The 19,430-nt window shown below is 41.1% G+C and overlaps 1 protein-coding gene across 2 annotated transcripts in view; it reads right to left on the bottom strand.

Annotated features, from left to right (window-relative positions):
- SAMSN1 (SAM domain, SH3 domain and nuclear localization signals 1) overlaps positions 1-17,392 on the bottom strand; it is a 150,215-nt gene extending 132,823 nt beyond the window's left edge. Inside the window, exon 1 of one of the 2 annotated variants that reach the window (XM_046940198.1) lies at positions 16,495-17,392. The gene's annotated coding sequence lies outside the window, so the exon portion shown is untranslated. Of the gene's footprint in view, positions 1-12,538; positions 12,578-16,494 lie in introns of those variants that run through there. The other variant, XM_046940204.1, reaches the window with a different exon arrangement.
- Between the last annotated feature and the right edge of the window lie 2,038 nt (positions 17,393-19,430).

The following is a 19,430-nucleotide window of genomic DNA, read 5'->3' on the forward strand; positions in this document are numbered from 1 at the left end:
GATAAAGGATGGTTGTCAGATCATGGCCTTTTTTTTTTTTTTTTTTTTTTTTTCTTTCCCCCTAAATGCAAGAAACAGAGGAAAACCATTTTTAGAACTGGTACTTTCTGAAAACTTCCCACACTGGACTTCTGTGACTTAGAGCATTTGCAGCAAATCAGTAACTGGTTAACATTTTAAGCAGTAATGACAAGGATATCAAATAATTAAAGCTAGTGAATGCTCATAGAAGCAGATTTAGGGAGGGATAACAGGTTACAATAGGAACTTAAGATACATGTCGGCAGCAGAAGTGGATGGGTTGGCCTTACGTAAACTCTGTGCCTGCTAATACATAGGACAACAGCAGATGAACTGGGGGTGTGAAGAGGAGGGAGTAAATTCTGCCAGAAGCATTTGCTCTAAGCATCCTTACTTTTCATGTTTTCTCTACTGCAAATTTCCCTCTACCCCTGCCTTCCCATCTACAGATCAGCTGGGGTGAGTAGCAGCTGTAGGAACCATTACATTGGTAACTTCAAATTCACATTTTTTATGTTTTGTTAGGAGAGTAACATGAGCCTGGTCCTTCACTCAGTGAGTCTGTACTGATTAACATTGGTCAGGGCCATCCCTTAAGCATCATTCTCACACAGTGATCCTACCAGCAGTAAATAAGGAAAATAATTCAATGAGTGCTCAAATGCTATGAAAATGACAGATGAAAGCAGCGTCTGCTTGAGGTATCAGAGAAAACATTTTTGCCTTGACCAGTTAAATCATGGAACAGGAATATAAAAACAGCTACAAGACATCCAAAATAAAACTTGCCAAGAAATGGACATGATTCAAGAACAGACAAGTCAAGGGGATGTACAATATGAGAAGGATTTCAGCCAAATATGGGTAGCTCAAGAGGAGCCAGAAAGCATAACAGAGATTTTTAAGAACAGATTTGACAAGGATCTTCAAGGCACACCGCCTTTGTCAGTAGCTGATAGGAGTCCTGTCAAAGTCAAGTAGTGACAGACTTTCTTCGCCATGTAACCCAGAGGTACCTTGGTCTCAGCAACAGCAGACTGAGACAAAGTACCCACAGAGTATATCAGGTTAATCACCCAGTTCCAGAATGAATCAGGCTTGCAGGAAAATCAGCCAGGGGAAGATGGTGTTACTAAAATTGTTCTAAGTTAAGTGGGAAGGGAAGAGAGGAAGGGAAAACATCACTGTTTTAATGATATAAGCATTTTTGTTTTGTTTTTAGGATTAAAGGACTTCCTCTGTGTTAGAGTAATTAATTAACAACAGAAGGCAAAAAAGAATTAGCTGGGATTAGTAGCTGCACTCAGCATTCAATTTGGAGTTATGCATGAAAGCAACACCCAAGATGCAGTTTAAAAATTGTACACAAGATGGCATGAGGATGCTCCACCAGAATTAGCTTAGTATTTGGTGCACCAACGCCAATGCCCTTATATGACTCTACTGTTGGAAACACACAAGGACAGGAGCTTAAAGAATAAGCTGTTTACTCAGAGCTGTACCATGGTTAACAAACATACATACAGTAATATCCTGAATCTACCTTGACCTTTAACCAAGAAGCTCTGTTGTGTTTGAGAGATCCAAGCTCATCTTTTGCAAGCACAGCTAACCCCAAATTGTGTGCGATCTACAGGTTTTAAGAATGCACTACTGAAAGTAGAACCAAGGGTTATGTTAGGCAAAGTTGTGAAATGTGAAAAGCTTTAATTTGTATATTGCACAATTATTAATAGGCTCATGAAATCATTTTGAGAATCAAGTAGAGCAAAGAGGACGTGAAAATAATTGATTCTTTTACACTAGGATTAAACTTGGAAAGTAACACAATAAGCCTCTGGAAACATGCAAGTTTGCTGGAAGAAGAAATATTACAAACACAACACTCAGCTTTAACCACAGATAGTGCCTTCAGACAATGCCTATTGTAGTGCTTCTTTTGAGAAGAAGAAGAATCAGGCTAATGCAGAACAGCCAAGGCAGGAGATCACATAACCTAATCATCTAATCCAACCTTCTGCTCAGAACAGGGTCATCTGCAGGAAGTTTTCAAGTTTTGTATGACTTTGCAGTCTTTCTGGAAAGCTTCTTCCAGTATTAAACTACCCTCACAGTAGAAAACTTCTTTCTACCATAAAATGGAATTTCCTCCATTTCAGCTTGTGCTCATTGCCTCCTGCTTTGTCACAAGGTACCACCAAGAAGAGTTTGGCTCCCTCTTTCATCGAGTGTTTATACACATCTACCAAATCTGCCCAAGCCTCAGGAAGCCTCTAAAAGCCTTCTCTCCTTCAGAGTCAACAGTCCCAGCTCACTCAGCAGCTCCTCAGAAAACAGACGGTCCAGTCCCTTAATCATCTTTGTTGACTCACTCCTGTATGTCCCTGTCCCTCTTGTACTGGTTAGTCCACCACTGGACCCAGCACTCCAGATATATGTCTCATCATGCCTGAGCACCCCCTTCACCAGCTGGCAATGCTGTTAGTAACAAAACCCAAGGGACTGCTGACTTTCTCTGTGGCGAGGATACATTGCTGGATCCTGGTCAGCTTGATCTCCACCAGGACCCAAGATAACTTTCTTCAGAGCTGCTTTCCATCTCATTGGAATCCGGACTGTATGGGTGCCTGAGATGCAGGACTTTACTGAACTTTGAGACTCCTGTTTGCCCTCTGGACAGCTGAGGTACCTCTGGCTGACAGCACAATGTGTCTATCAACAGCTCCTCCCAGCTATGCAACACATACAGACTTGCTGAGGGTGCACTCTGCCCCATCATCCACGTCATTAACAAAGATGCTAAACAGCATTGGACCCAGAACTGACCCCTGGTGTGCACCACAAAGGACTGTCCTCCAGTCAGACTTTGCACCACTGATTACATGAAAGAAGAATGTGCCAGTAAACAAGGATATTTCAGTCACTGTTAGAAAGGCAGCACTGCTGTTACTTAGGAAGAATCTCTGAAAGATACCGGGTTTCTCCAGTCATTGTTTCGGGGGAAGACTGAAAAAGACCTGAACCTAATGCTCTCAAATATCACTAATGGCAGATCAGATGTGATAAAGATAAATGACAATGTCAGGATTTGTAAAAAACAACAACAAATAACAGACATGAATAGATTGTGCTTAAAACACCGAGTACAAGCATGTGAGGAAAATGCTAAGCTTTCAACAGAAACACGTATGTCCTCTATAGTTTTAGGCAGTAATAAATTTGTTGGTTATTCACCAGATAGTCGTTTTCTCAAAAAACGATTATCACTATAGTCAGATGACAAGATTTGGAGACCTCAGGAAACATATGGATTTTATAATAAGAGCAAAAACATCAAGTGACTTATTCACATTTAATTCCCAGTAAGAGCTATAAATTTAATAGAAAAAAAATAAGGTTATTAACTACAGCAACATAATTTTCCATGTGCATCAGTGAACTGTGTAAAACATCTGAAGGGAAACTTGCTATAGAGACTGCAGACTACATACACTGAGAAATCTTGTGCTGTCCTTGCTTACCTATCCTTTCATCGGCCCTGCTTCACATCACTGAAACATAAAATATTAGCGTTATTATTTAATGTTAGGAAATATTTGTAGTTGGAAATGAAGAAAAGGAAGATCTGTAGGAAGATCAGTACATAAAAAGTCAAGAAAAAAGTAGGATGAAAATGAAATGAAAAGGCAAAAGCACCCTACCCTACAGTATGATATTCATTAACAGCATTGATGAAAAACATCCTAACAGACACAAGTGTGATTTCAAGAAATTTGGATATCAGTGACGATGCCAGTTTCCACCTTTCTCTTTCCATTGCCTGCTTTCATCCCCACATTTTATCTGTTCCTTGGGTTCCCGAGATGTGCTAATGCATGGGTGTGTTTTGGAACTCTTTCTAACCCAGAACCAAAGTCATTTCACTGCAGCATCCCTCCTGACTCTACTGAGGAGTTAGTACTGAGGCAGAGCTAGAGGAAGGTGGGAACTGGAGCTAAGACTGTACTTGTAAAGCTAGATCTTAAGTATCAAAAGTTCAATGCTTGTTGCAGAAATCTAGTCAACAAAAGACTTCAGCTAGCAGGTGTTACCTCAACTTTAAGAAGCAACTAAAATAAGATCCAACCTAAGGTATCTGAATACTAGCTTCTGCCCAGCATTTGTCTCAGACAGGAAAGTCCTGATGTAAGGCAAGCCTGAGAAGACAGCAGCTATTAACTGTTTCTGTATCATGAAGCAGGTAGTACTGTCAGCCACAGTTCCCTCTCCTTGAAGATTTCCTGGACAGGGAGCACCATTAGAGAGTCCATTAATCTTTACTTTGTTTTCATACTTTGCTGAAGATTAGGCATTAGTCAATGATTAGGTTGTGAAATCTAAGGCATTAGATTGCAATCCAAAACTTAGAGAAATTTCTTTATTATACCCTTACTAATTAAAATAAAATGGCAAACCAGAATCAGAAGAAAATTTTATTCAGATTCCCATTAGATTTGAATAAAGCTGTAATTTAGTGGGATATCTAAGCAGTTTGTCATATTAACATTATAATTACGCCTTAATAAAAGCCTGCACATAAGAAAAAGCGACAGTCCTATTTCTTTTGAGGGGAAAAAATCATCAGTTTGACTCAATAGCAGCACAGAGTACCTGACTTTTGTCAGAGTTACCTACTCTCACATCTAGGAATATATCATTGCTCTTGAATTTGCTGTCTCTTCAGAGAATATCAGCATGAAGGAATGTGCAAAGGTCTGCCTTCGGTTCAGACTGTATGACTAGTATATTTGAACCAGGACAAGTAAAAATATAATTGGCTAAAAATACAGGTAAGCGGCGATACAGAGAGAAAGAAAAAAAGAAAGAAAGGAAAAAAAAACAGAAAGAATCATGCTTTAAGTCAGCTCCCAGAAACCCATACGCTCCAATGCTGCTCCCAAGGGAAGATGATTTATGCAGCTCGGGCTTCAAGATAAAGGTATTATTGCCGGCTGTTGTTCCTTATGCAGCATAGGAGAGCCCTCCAGGCAACCTGCTGTGGTTTTCTTCTATTTCTTTCATTCCTTAACTTACAGCTGAACTTATTTAATTAGCTCTCCAGCTCTAACATGAAGATCCTTTGCCTCCTCTCACCCTTTCCAGTTGCTGAAGTACAAACCCAGCTGTCTCTCAGTCTCCCCTAACAAAGTGCCTTGTATATACCCTTGTTTGGAGTCTATGTCCCAGCTCTTCCTTTCTAGCAGCTGTCAACACTCCAGAAGTCCATATAGTCTAGTCTGCTGCTAATTCCCAGAGGTCACCCTAGAAAACAACAGTTCAAAGGAAATTCCTACCTCCCCCTCTTTATGGCTCTTCTGCCTTGGGACCTGTGGTAAAATAGAGTTGATCACTTCCTGTGGTTTTGGCCTGATTTATCTTCCCAGTGCTATTTTATGAACATCTCTCCATCTGACTGTCTCCACCAAAGCTGTTTCTAAAGTCCCTCCTTATTTTGTTGTCCTTCTCTGGAGAATCTTTGAAGGTCTCTCACTCATTTTTGTCACTTTCTCTTTGGAAAGACATAGTACAATTCCTGACTGTGTTTCATCCGTGACAGACTTTCCCTTCATGTCCTGCTAGTGTCAGCTCTTCCTCTTCCTGAGCATTAGAGTCATACAACTCAATTCCCAGTGAGCCCTACTCATCTTTTCAGCACTTTCTTATAAAGAGGTCACAACATGAACCCTGTTCTTCAGACTCTAGAAGCTCCAAAGAAAACCCACTTACTACTAAGATTGGTGACTTAGGCAGAGCACATCCATTCAAATTACTCAGTTAAAAACAATGGTGCAAAAAAAAAGTGGTTCAGCGGAAACTCGTGTCATACAGAAGCATATATACCTAAATATGATGAGGTTATTTGCACCACCAAAGTACTTGTTTACCGCTCACAAAGGCATGGTGGCTTGGATGGATACCTCAGAATTGCATACATTTAAAGATGTGTGACAAGAATGGAAACCAAAATAACCCTAAGATAACAGGCACTCTGCCTCTGTCTTCAGCATCTTCTCCTTAAGATGATTAAAGATCTTATTTCATATTATTCTTATTCATATCACACAGCAGTGTGCTCTTGCAGCTCGGAAGGCCAGTGGTATCCTGGGCTCCAAGAGAAGAGGGGTGGCCAGCAGGGACAGGGAGGTGATTGTCCCTCTCTACTCTGCCCTCATGAGGCCCCATTTGGAGTACCGCGTCCAGCTCTGGGGCCCCCATACAGGAAAGATATGGAACTGTTGGAGAGAGTCCAGAGGAGGGCCACTAAGATGGAGGGCTGGAGCATCTCCCGTATGGGGGAGCTGGGCTTGTTCAGCCTGGAGGAGAAGGCTACAAGGAGACCTCATTGCAGCCTTCCAGTATTTAAAAGGGGATTATAAAAAGGAGGCAAACCTGCTTTTTACAATGGTAGACAGTGACAGGACAAGGGGGATGATTTTAAGCTCAAGAAGGGAAGGTTTTGAATGGATGTCAGGGGGAAGTTCTTTACAGAGAGAATGGCAAGGTGCTAACAGGCTGCCCAGAGAGGCTGTGGATGCTTCGTCCTCGGAGGTGTTCAAGACCAGGTTGGATGGGGTCCTGGGCAGCTTGGTCTAGTAGCAGATCTGGAGGTTGGTGGCCCTGCCTGTGGCAGGTGGACTGGAACTTGATGATCCCTGGGGTCCCTTCCAACCCAAGCCATTCTATAATTCTATATTATTTCTTCATTCAGCTTTGCATGTGCTGCCAGAGATGGCAGAAACATTTGAAATATCTTAATTGTTCAAGTAGAATAAGGACACATTTTCCAGAATTGTTTTAGGCCATCTCAGCTAGTTCTGTACACTACTGTATATGCTACACTGGTTGAGGGGTTATAAACACATTCAGTAATTAATTTTATGTCCTTGTAACACTTTTTACTCACCAGCAGATGTTATGTCATGTGAATATACCCATCTGTCCCACATACGTTTCTAAAACACAAAAGTCAAAGGCCAAGTGCTCCCACCAGTGTGGGTACACAAGGTTACTGCTAACATGTACTACTGCTATTTTTTAGACAAACACATTTATACATAAAAAGCCAATTACATGGCACGTGTGAAAATGGTTATATTAAATCTAGATGCATTGTAAATCCAAGATATTTATAATGTAGATATATCTCAGTTCCTAAAGCCAGTGGGAGTTTAACTACACACTTCTGGCATGACCAGAAGCATGAAAAACATGACCTCTGGGAGAGTAGCGCTTTCAAATATGTAAAAGATTGCTACAGAAATGGAGGGAAATAAACTGTTCTCCTTATCTGTTGCAAAGAGGACAAAAAACAATGGCCTTAAATTGCACCGAGGAAATTTCAGTTTGACATTATGAAAAGCTTTTCTAAGTGTAAAGCCAGATTGCTTGGGCTGGCAACGGAGTCTCCTGCTGGTAGTTTGTAGGAACGAGCCTGACAAATATCTATCAGAGCTGGTGTAAGTAGGGCTGATCCAGTGTGAGAGAGAAGGAATAATCGTTCAAGATCCATCCCACCTCTCTTTTCTATTCATTTATAACTCACTGAGAACCAGCATTAGGCAAAGCTTGATTACCTTCTTGAGAAGCCTTACAATGGTTTTCATAGAATCATTAAGGTTAGAGAAGCCCACTAAGATCATCTAGTCCAACCATTCGTGCTTCAACATATCCACAATTCATTAATTACCATATCTCATTAGACAAATACAAAACTGGCTGCAGCACAAAATGAAGCAGTTGCCACAGTGGAGCCACCTGTTTGGTGGACACGGAGCTGCCCATGCCCACAGAGCTCAACAGCTCTTGACCCGCTTGTCTCCCTCCTGGGGATGCTCAGGCAGCTCAACTAAACAACCAGGTAAGAGCTGCTGCCCCTGAGAACACACAATTCTCAGATATTATTAAGACAGCCCCTTCTATAAAATCAATGTGTGGCTCTTTGTATATGTTTATGCTCTGTAAGATCCATTGTAATATCACAACAAATTTCCCTAAATTCGAAGGCAGATACATAGCAGAAGACAGAATATTTACACCGATATGAATAACAAGCCTGTAGTATTCTGTTATGTAAGCATCTCTGGTTTTGTAGTGGTGAACTTGAAGGGTAAAATAAAAACTTTTTGTGCTAGGCAAAGCAAATGCTCTGAATTTAGAGTAAAAGAATTCTACAGTGTATTTTCTTAAGAAATGGATCACATGCAATTCAGTGATAGAAATACTGTTTCCTAACCTAATTTAATAATGCAATCAGAATGACCTCTCTTTCACATGGTAATTGAGAGAAAAGAAGAGTCTCCAACAGACTAAACAGAAGCTACCCTAGTTTTTAATCAATAGTCCTATTCCCACTGGCTATGTATTTCAGTTCAGAACATTGTAATTAAATACAGTGATGAGCTGTGTTTCTTTATGAATGAAGCCTCTTGTTCCCATCTATATAGATACATATATATATGTATATATATATAACACTAAAATGTGTTTGCTGCTAAAATCAATGATGAATCTAAATAAAACAACACTAATAACCTTTTGGAGGAAGCCTTCAGTTTGATGGAGAAACCCCTTTAATTCTGTCAATGAAACACTTTATTATGGGCTTGTTGATTTTTTTGTGGGGGTTTTCCAAATACTGGAATGATACCATAGTAGTAGCATTTGGATTGAAAAAATATATATATTGTAAAAGTATATTACAACATTCCACTAAAAATTTGAGAGCCTGCAAATACATAATGTCATTTTCAAGGTGTCCCACTATCTTCCAGTAATTCTACATAGTTGAGGTGAATAGCATTTCAGTCCCACATAGATATTTTGAACTTATTTTCTCTTGAAATATGCAGGTTTAAAGTAATTCATATGAATATTCAAGCCTAAACAGGTGTCATGGTTTTATGATTTTTGGTTATCGGTATTCCTCATCATAACATCATGTAGTGCACTGGGAGTTAAAGAGTTAATGCTCCAGTTCCAAGCACCTGTCCAGAAGAGAACAACTACGTTCTCCAGAAGACTGTTCACCATTCTGTTACCATTCCTGCTCAGGGGGAGCACATATAAGGCCTCGGTAGGTCACCTGACGCCCCTCTTTTTGATCGTCAGGCTCTCTCACTGCTGCTTGTCTCGACTGCATGCCATTGGTCTGGGGCCTTCAACTTTTTCAGACACACTTTCTCTCATTATAGTTGACTTATTAGCTTCAATTCTAATTATATTGTATTGCAGCGTGTTATCTTGCATTCCAGTACTGTATTTAGTAAGTTGGTTTATTTCTCCTCAGATCGTTGCTGCTGTTTTTAATTATTTGGGGTCCCCTGTTTCTGCTTTCTGGAGGTGCGGATCTGCAGATCCCTCTGCCCCGCTGGTCACAGAACCGGGACGAACCAGCCCATAAACTGTTGACAACAGGTAGACTGGAAAGTTCACATACAGCCTACCATTTTGCCCATAGGCAACTTATGAAATTGTAATTAGGATTACTATTGCTTAGCAATCACATGTACAAAAGTACTAAAAGATTTAGGAAACGTAATTGCATTTCACCACTTTGTAGTAATAGACCAAACTATGATTTCTTCTCATAAGCAAGAGAAAATAATCCTTGTTATTTTGCTATTTAAACAGGGCTAAAAAGCATACAGAGTTACTATGAGTACAGGGATAGCCTCATTCTAATCCTATGTGATTAGTCATGTATCTCCAGTGATTCTGCTTTGCAGAAGAATATTCTTTTGCCCTTGACTTTATCGCAGGCTAAAGTTAATGGGCCAAATGCATCTGTTGACTAAAGTGGTCTTAACTCCAAGGGTAAGTTTGGCTTTCCATAAAGAAACACCGTTGGCAGAAGCCTAGAGAAGTGTAATCATAAGAAATAACCCTACATCCTGGCATCACCTTGTACCGATGTGGGATATATTCAAATGTGCAAATAAGAAAGAACAAGTGTTGTTTTCAGAGTGTTATTTCTTTGTTTAGTGAGGAATACATTGATTTACTCGATTTTTCAGCTCTAATGCTCTCGGAGCTAAGTATTTCTTACTAAGGGCTCACTTCTCTAAGAATCACATGCAGAGAGCTATTTGGTATGTTCACATGTTCATACAGATTTCATGAAGTAAATTAAACAATGGAAAGTTTAAAACACTGAAAGTGATGCAAGCTTCAGCTGTTTGTACTTAGAAAAAGAGAAGTATGTTGAAAAGTTTTCCATTTATTACAAGGGAACCAGTAGTTATTACAGAACACTAAAGCCTCTCTTACTCGTGATACAGTTTAAGATTTTGTGAAAGATGGGAAGTTCAGAAGGAAATGTTTTCCTCTTTAAAAGAAAGAGAAGCTGCTTCTGGAGAGTCTACAGAAGGATGCATTAGAAATTAAGAGCCCCATCATGCAGAACTCTCCTTAGCACAGAAGCTCAGGGCATACATTAGCTCAGAATATTAGGTTGTGAGGATACAGTTCCAACCCAAAACATGTTACCTATCTCACAAAGGGTAAATTGATTCAGAGGACCACAAAAGTTCTTCTTCAAGAACTCACAGAAGGATCAGATCAGCTGAATATACAGCTAGCAGACTCTTCTAGGTCTCTCTAAGATCTAGAAAATCATAGAATCACCGAGGTTGGAAAAGACCTCTAAGATCATCCAGCCAAACAGTCTACCTATTGGCAGTATTTCCCACTAAACCATGTCCCTCAGTACAACATCTGTATGTTTCTTGAACACCTCCAGGGATAGTGACTCTACCACCTCCCTGTGCAGCCCATTCCAGCTCCTGACCACTCTTTTTGGAGAAGTAGTATTTCCTAACATCCAACCTGAATTTCCCCTGGTGCAACTTGAGAACATTCCCTCTAGTCGTATCACTAGTTACATGGGAAAAGAGGCCAACTCCCACCTCCTCATAACCTCCCTTCAGGTAGTTAGTTATTGAGAGTGATAAGGACAAGAGTGCAAGAGTTAATACATTCAGCAAAGAGTGTATATGTGCAAGCTACAACCTGACAGCTTCTCCAGGAGAATACCGTGGAAGACAGTGTTGAAGGCTTTGCTGAAGTCTAGGTAGACTACATCAACAGCCTTTTTTCCTCATCAACCAGGCAGGCCACTTGATCATAGAACGAGATCAGGTTGGTCAAGCGGCACCTGCCTTTCATGAATCCATGCTGGCTAGTCCTGATTCCCCGGCTGTCCTGCACATGCCATGCAATCTCCCTAAAGATGATCTGCTCCATAACCTTTCCTGGCATCAAGGTCAGGCTGACAGGTCTGTAGTTTCCTGGATCCTCTTTACAACCCTTCTTGTAAATGGGAGTCACATTGGCAAGCCTCCAATCCTCTGGGACCTCTCTGGTTGAGCAGGAATGCTGATAGATGGTGGAAACAGTCTTGGCTATCACCTCTGCCAGCTCTCTTAGCACCCTCATCTGTCTCTTCATCCTGGTTAGGGGGTCTATAACAAACCTCCACCAGGATGTCCACCTTGTTGGCCTTCCTCCTCATCCTTACCCACAGAGACTCAACCTTATCATTCCCATCCCCAAGCTCAACATCAAAGCACTCTCTAATACAGAGAGATATGCCACCACCAATTCTTCCTTGCCAGTCCTTTCTGAAAAGCTTATAGCCATCCACTGCAGTATTCCAGTTGTGGGAGCAATCTCACATTTCCATAATGACAATTAAGTCACAGTTTGCCTGCCACACAATGGCTTCCAGCTCCTCCTGTTTATTACCCATGCTGTACGCATTGGCGCAGATGTACTTCTGTTGAGCCCCTTGCTTCACCTCCAAATCCATCATTGTTCCCCTATGCTCATCTCCAGTGGGTCTGGTTTTATCCCCTTCCCCCTTCACATCTAGTTTAAAGCCCTCTCAACGAGCCCTGCCAGCTCCTGGGCAAGGATCCATTTCCCCCTTTGAGACAGCTGAGACCCACCCACAGCCATCAGGCCAGGTGCCGAGTAAACCATCCCATGGTTAAAATAACCAAAATTCTTGTGTTTGCACCAGCCTCCCAGCCACGTGTTTATGAGATGGGTTTTCCTGCTCCTCTCCGTATCCCTCCCTGCTACTGCAGGGATAGAGGGAAACACAACATGTACGCCCACTCCACCCATTAACCGCCCCAGTCCCCTGAAGTCCTTTCTGATAGTCCTCAGGCTTCTCTCAGCGACTTCGTGGTCGCTGGCCTAAACTACCAGTAAAGGACAATGATCAGAAGGGTGAATCAGACCAGGCAGTTCCCCAGAAATACCCCTGACCCGGCCCAGGCAGGCAGCATACCTCCCAGCGGACCTGAACAGCTACGTGTTCAGGCAGGCACTCGTCTGAGTCACCACATTCTTTCTTGCCAGAGCTTTCTGCCTTGTGGAGACCACAGCTGGATTTGTTGTCTGAGAGGCAGCCGATAGGTGAGCCGGTATCCTGAGTGGACAGAGATATTCCGCCCTCCTCACCTGCCCTGCTTACCTGAGCTGAGCGAGTTGCCCACGCAAACTGCCGCACTGCATCCTTCTGATGTGCCTCCGTGACGTCATAACGCTGCCGCCACGCGGAGGACAATGGCGCTCATAGCTGCTTCCTCACAGGGCCGCTCCTCAGTGAGCCGAGGCCATTCCCTGCTTTGCCTCACAGTGCATCCCCTCCAGAGCCGAGTACCTCACCTGTGCCGCCATAATTCAAATTATATTTCGAATTCTTTTTGCCAAAACGTGTTTCTATCTGACAACATACCAAAGGTCTTGACAACAGGTGACCTACCACAATATTATTTCTTACGATAAATCTATAAATATAATTAAAGTAATCCTTAAAGGTTTGTAAAACTACTGAAGTTTTTTATAGCAATTCATTCATTCCTTGAGAGAGAGGAACAAGAAGTAAAAATCACACATAGACCTTAGAGATGTCATACCTTGGTTGTGTCTCTGTTAAGGATGACAGATCATAGTGATCAGCAGTTCAACCTGATCTCCTTGGAAATATAGACTAACACAATTTTTGTGTGCACGCAAAAGAGGTCAGTCAGCGGGAGTATGGCCAATGAACTTACCTCAGTGAATCAGACCAATGGGACATATTCCTGGATGCTACATAAAGGTTTAATGCTTACCTTTTAAGGTCAGAATCCAAACATTATTTGAAGGAAAGAGAAGATGTCTTAGAATGAGGGACTTAAAGTCATCTTTTCTTCTTATCTTGAAGCTCAGGAGCTGATTTGATTTCAGTTAAAGACCCTTTACTCTGAAGAATTTACCTGTAAGGTAGGAGCTCACTGATTTAGCAAAGAAAATCATAATAACAAAAACAAAGGTAGGAGTCTGAAGCCTAAGTAATCCCTATTAGGAATAAAGAACATGTAGTTAAAAGTCAAATCAGATGGGAGTCTGTGCATGGATATGGTAGGTTCTCTTCTTTCCAGGGCATTTGGGAAAACACTGGCTGCCTGTATGGGAGCTTTTCTTCATTTAATACAAGCTATTGGGCTTGTATCAAAGAACACTATATTGTCTGAGCTAGACAGTAGCACAAAAGTATTCACCTTACTTAAGATATAGGATCTAATCAGCTCTCCTGAAAGCTAAAAATGCTCAGAAATTAAGGTATTATTAAAATACACATATATATACATATATAAAAGAATAACTAAACTTTTAGGTAAGTAAGAATCTCACATGCCCAGTAGACCATAAGAAGTGTTCACAGAGCACTCTCACTTCTGCCCATGCCATCCTTGCAGGCAGGCAGGTCCTGCTTTTAGTCTTGATTTGAGCTATTCAGTAATTTTCTGAGTGGTGCAAACTCAGTGCAGCCCTGGTGGCGCATGGCGATATGTTTCTATTTCTCTGAGAATATCTCAGCAGATTTTCCCTTTCTAGATGACCTGCCCTTGCCATTCCTCAAACTGTATACCCTAAGCAGGTTCAGTTCTTTATAACAGCAAGAACTAACACATTTTTTTCCCCAAAGGTTTCAATCTAATCAATTTAAGGACCGTAATTCAACTTTGAACAAATATATATATATATGTAAATATACATGGATATTAGACTACTTAAATGGTACATATACTTCTATAAATATATGTATGTATATACGGAGAGATATAGATATCTTCATACTTACACACTTTTGACCACCATGAGATAAGACATATGAAGTGCCTTACTCAGGTCAGACAAAATGGTTTAAGCCTAAGGGCTTCTTCTGGCTTCTGTTGTTGCTCTGTGTTGTAATTTGCTCCCTGTACCTCAGAACTGCATAGCGATTGTTGTTGTTGAAGTGAGAAAGTTAGAAGTTTCCTAATAAATAGTTTTTAACAAATTCTCAAAACTCCTTTTCTTTAAACCAAAGATTCCAATTGTTATAGCATAGAGTTACAATGAGATTGCTATGGCAGATCTGTCAGCATATGAGTAGATAAATCTAAATGATTCCCATATCATCAAACATTGCTTGAGGAAGGAACAGGCTTCACCGTAGTTTCTTATCATGTATTTTAAATGCAGAAATAAACACACAACTATACTCTATTTCCTAAGTACCAGTTACATGAGGAGGACATAGGTCATCCTAACACTGCTGTCTTCAAGTGAATTTAAAAGATCTCTACATTACAAAATAGCAGTAGTATTTAATGATTCCTCAGTGAATCAGCCACTAAAGGAAAATGGTATGCACACTTAGCATAGCATTATTATTACAATAATATGTCTATACTTGTACACAATTATCTGCTCTGGAACCCTGAACTATTTTTGTTCTCCTGTCTGCTCGGGGAGTGCTGCCTCTTCTGCTTACTTCCTCAATGGAAGATGGCATTTTCACTGAACCATGAACCTGCTTTGGCATAACAAATGCTCCTGGATGTTTCTCAAAATGTGTCACAAAGTGAACATCTTTTGTCTACTCCAATTATATCAGCATTATTCCCTTCTTCTAGCTGTCATTAGAATATCTTCTATTTTCAGCCTTTCCTATAAGTGTTAAGACCTTTCTTTCTCAATCATTGCACTTGCGTCTGATCACAGAAAAAAGTCACCATGTGGCATGATGAAGAAAGGGGAAGTTGCCATTTCCTTAGCCTTTGTTATGTCTTTTACCTATGAGAGGATCTGATCCTGCATTACTAATGGATCAAAGGTCTTCTACTGACTTCAGTCAGAATTTCTAAGTCTAAAAATGCATACAGGCTGAGACCATAAAACTTACTATACTTTTTGAGTCAGCCAAGCTAAGTTCAATATTCAAGATGTTTGTTGGAAGAATGTTTTTCCCTACCAAGAGAGCACTTGGAATAATGCAACTTTTCTAAATAGCAGTGTAGTTTTATTTACACGCCCTGGAATATTCCAGCCCCATTTACACTGAATTAATTCAGTTAGCTATGTTACCAGAATAAACTGTTCAATTCAAAGGGCAAGCCTGGCTGCCACAAGGCTTTTTGAGAGGAAAAGCTGTGCAACTACAGTGCTGTGACTATTTCATATTGCTGGAGGCTCACTTGTATTGGTGACACAGGGCTGCGGATTGGAGAGGGGGTGATCTGGACACCACAAAAATACTTTTTCTGTATATGAGTATGGGAGGCTAAATGCCAATCCCAATCCGAAATTTCTACACACATGCATTTGAACAAATTTGAACAAATTATTGTATTTTTCACTGTAATTTTTAGTGAGCACCAGTCACTTCAGGGTATTAACACCAGCCCCCGAAATGCCCTGCTGTGGTGATAACAACAGTTCTCCTGGCAGCTGAGATGCTGGAGCTTGCAGGCTCAGCTATATGACAGAGAAGTGAGGAGCAGAAATAACTCATCCATACATTCTCATAACTCTTCTATACATTTTCACAATCCACATTCCTAATATAAGGACATTTGAACAGCGTGCAGTCTTTTACAGTCACCCCACACAGCTGAGTCCAACAGTCAGGAGCATACCACCTTCACTTCATGAAAATCTCTTTGCCAGACGCTGACAGCAAGGCTGGACCCTGGTTTCTGTACAGAGTCTAGGATCTACACAGGGAGTCTCACCCTGATAAATTGCATACATTCCCTTGTATGCTTCAGACAGAGAGTATTTTCTGCATCAGCTATGGGCAATTTCTCAAAAGAAACCATCTAGCGTAAATTCAGAGCATCTTTATGGACCTGTGGTCCCTCGCTGCAGAGAGTACAGATGTTCCCATCCTTCCCCTGCACCTCCAATACCCTGAGTTCCTCAGGATGCAGGATCAGGCCCCCCTCTTTCATTCCAGTGCATCATAACACATACCACACCTGCAGCAAAAAATGGTAAGGCTCATTTAACCTGGATTAAAGCCAAGGTTCAGAAGTATGCACACAAGGACTGGAAACAAAAAGGCTACCGGAAAAACAGAATACAATCTTGTTTGCAATACTTCATTGAGATATTTACCCAAAACATTGTCCTTGGACTCCTGATCACTGATTTCCATAAGCTTCCCCATTCTCATCTGCTAGTCTAGATGATTTCCTTCTGTGCCATTTTTGATGACTTTTCCTAGAGACTTCAGAGACCCCTTCCCATTCTTGCACCTTTTGCTTCATTTCAGATTAAATGCTTTCCTGAAGGCTCGCATGACCTGTAGGCATCTGTGAGAACTTTTGAGCTCAAAAGCACCCCATATATCAAACTGTACATATTATAACTGCATTTTGTCATTTTCTTATCAAAACAATTCCAGACATAAGAATGGGAGACTTGATGAGATGAGTCTCAAAGCTGATGGCTCCCTGCAGCTCCAATTTCCTGTTAGGTCTTGGAGATTTCTAAAGAAATCAGGGAGGTAGGAGATATTACATGAACTCAGTAATTTCTGGTTGAAATAAAACTATCTGCTTTAGACTGCATCTATTTTATAAAACATCAGCCTTTAAATTACTTGAATTATCTCGTTTGTAATTTCTATATTCAGAGAGCTTCCCTGCGTAGCTATCAGTTTACGATGTTCTTGTTTTCAGAACACCTGAAGTATCTGTTATATTTAATTAAAATAAAAGGGATATGTTAACAGCACCTCTGTGTGACATATTTTTCTAACATCCTCCTTTAAAGCTAAGGAGTAATGGCACATGTTCAATAAAATAACCTTTATTACTCAGTTTTGCACTGTAAACTATGTAAAATATCATAAAGAGAAAGTAGGAGAGAGTGAAATCTCAATAATGTTAAAGGTTTCAGACTCCCTGGAAAATGAGTTATTTCCTGAAGCTGTAGGCTTAGAAAAAGGCCCTTTTCACCAAAAGATTTAAACGCCAGTACAGCCAGCTCTGCCTTGCACTTCCTGTACTGTAAAGGTTATGATACGCCAGCTAGAATCAACACAGAGTCAAACTGCAAATTAGATTACAGAGCTGAAAATAATTAAGCAATAATGACAGAGTAACAGGGTATTTCCTGGGGCTTAATGACCTGCAGGGAGGAGCTGAGGCTAAACATCAGGAAGAAAACTGCTACAGTATATTTTTCCTGGCCCTTGCATGTACAAAGGGCAATGCCACTCTGCTGCTACTCCCAGAGAATTAATGCTCACAGGGCTAGTCCATCAGATTTATTTATTTGCCACCAGACCCAGACTGGGGCACTGCAGCGCCCTGGCTATGGCAAAATAATTGGAGACAAGATAACAGAAAGACAGCTCTGTCTCGGCCAGTTTTTGTCGTGTAGGGATAGGGGAATTAAATCGGTTGTTCACTGCAAGCTTTCGTGCTCCATGGCGTGGGCGATTCCAGCCATCTCCTCTCCGCACCAAGTCCCACAGCCTCTTCCCAGACACCTCACCTGACCTTTCTTTCAATCCCACAGCCCAGAAATAATCTAATTCCTTTTATTTGTCTTCCCAGCCAGCCCCAGCCCTCTCCCCACTGCTTCCCCTTCACCTCCCACGCAGGGCAGGCAGCTCCCTGCTTGTGACCCACTTGCGCAGAGAACACAGGGTTTGTTTCCCTTTGCTCCCTCCCCCTGCCCCTAGCAGGCTCTTGGTGCTCATACTTTGGACCCTCTCTGTGGGGTGCTGGGGTGAGCATATCCCCCCTCCATGCTAATGGCTACCCTGTGCTCCCAGCTCGGAGAGAAAGCACTAAGCCAGAGGGACCCAATCCTCTCTTACGTTTGCAGCAGAACTAAATCTATGCTTTCACCAGAGAATGACACTGCTAAGATGTGATATTTAGTTTTTCTTCCGGTTTAGGCTTTTCTTCCTAAATTTGGATATCATTTACAGTCTTAGTTCTGCACAATGGATAGAAAGTAGATGAAATGTATGCCTTTTCCTTTTCCTTTTCATTTTTCTTCTCCTTTTTCTCTTTCATTTCTTTCTCTTTCTAATATAAACAATGTTTATGCCAGCTCCTGTTAACGTCCATTAATAATAAAAATCAAACCATGTATTATGCCAGCAAGATAAAGACTCTTCCCAAAAACTATTTTTTTAATCCCTACTCAAAACAGACTTACTCTACAGACTTAATAAGCTAAAATCATCTCTTGTGCAACTGTGCTGGAGTCAGGGGAGTCACATTGGGAATGGATTTGGCCCACTCTGTGGAAAACAGAGCTCAGAGGTCAGGGTGACCTGATTTGCAGCAAGAATGTAAATACAAGTGATAGAGTATTTATATTTTAATCTCTGAACTGCAGAATAATAATCTAATTTTTAGACCTGGGTTTTTGCTCAGTGTGGCTCAGAAACATAAGCCCAAGGATGCATAATAAACCAATAGGAAATTGTACATCAAAATGTGGATCATCATCGCTTTTTACCAAATGATTATCCTAAGATCAGTATTATTAAGTACTATTTACACACCTGGGTCTACAAAGTGCTTCACAAGCCAGTTGAACGAGCTGGAGAGCAGAAATCTCATTGCCTATTCCTAAAATGCAGCCACTTCTATGACGAAAACCAGCAGCTGTTAACACCACACAGCTGTACTAGACAAAGGCTTGGGGCATAAAATGAAGATGATGACTCTACTTACACTAAATTGCAAGTGAAGTGTAAGTAGGTAGAAAGCATGGTAATAATACAAATACAGAGAGTAGTACACTGCCATTCTCTTGCCAGAAGCAGGAGGTTGTACTTAGAAAAGCATCAGCCTTATCCAAAACTCCTGCAGATCTTTGCCCATTAATGTCACAGACAGTGATCAGCTCTGCACTGGTGGATAGAGAAATCACAGTGGCCAACTTGATAATTGTATCTTATCCTTAGAGCACTTCACCATTCTGTGAGGAGAACTCCTTAAACCAGCCCCTTTAAATTGTGAGTCCTCACAGCTCAGCACTGCAGTGGATCATAAAGATGCAGCCTGTGATGAACAAAAGATGTT

This window comes from Gallus gallus, chromosome 1 (assembly GCF_016699485.2).
Source record: "Gallus gallus isolate bGalGal1 chromosome 1, bGalGal1.mat.broiler.GRCg7b, whole genome shotgun sequence".
Taxonomy (NCBI): domain Eukaryota; kingdom Metazoa; phylum Chordata; class Aves; order Galliformes; family Phasianidae; genus Gallus; species Gallus gallus.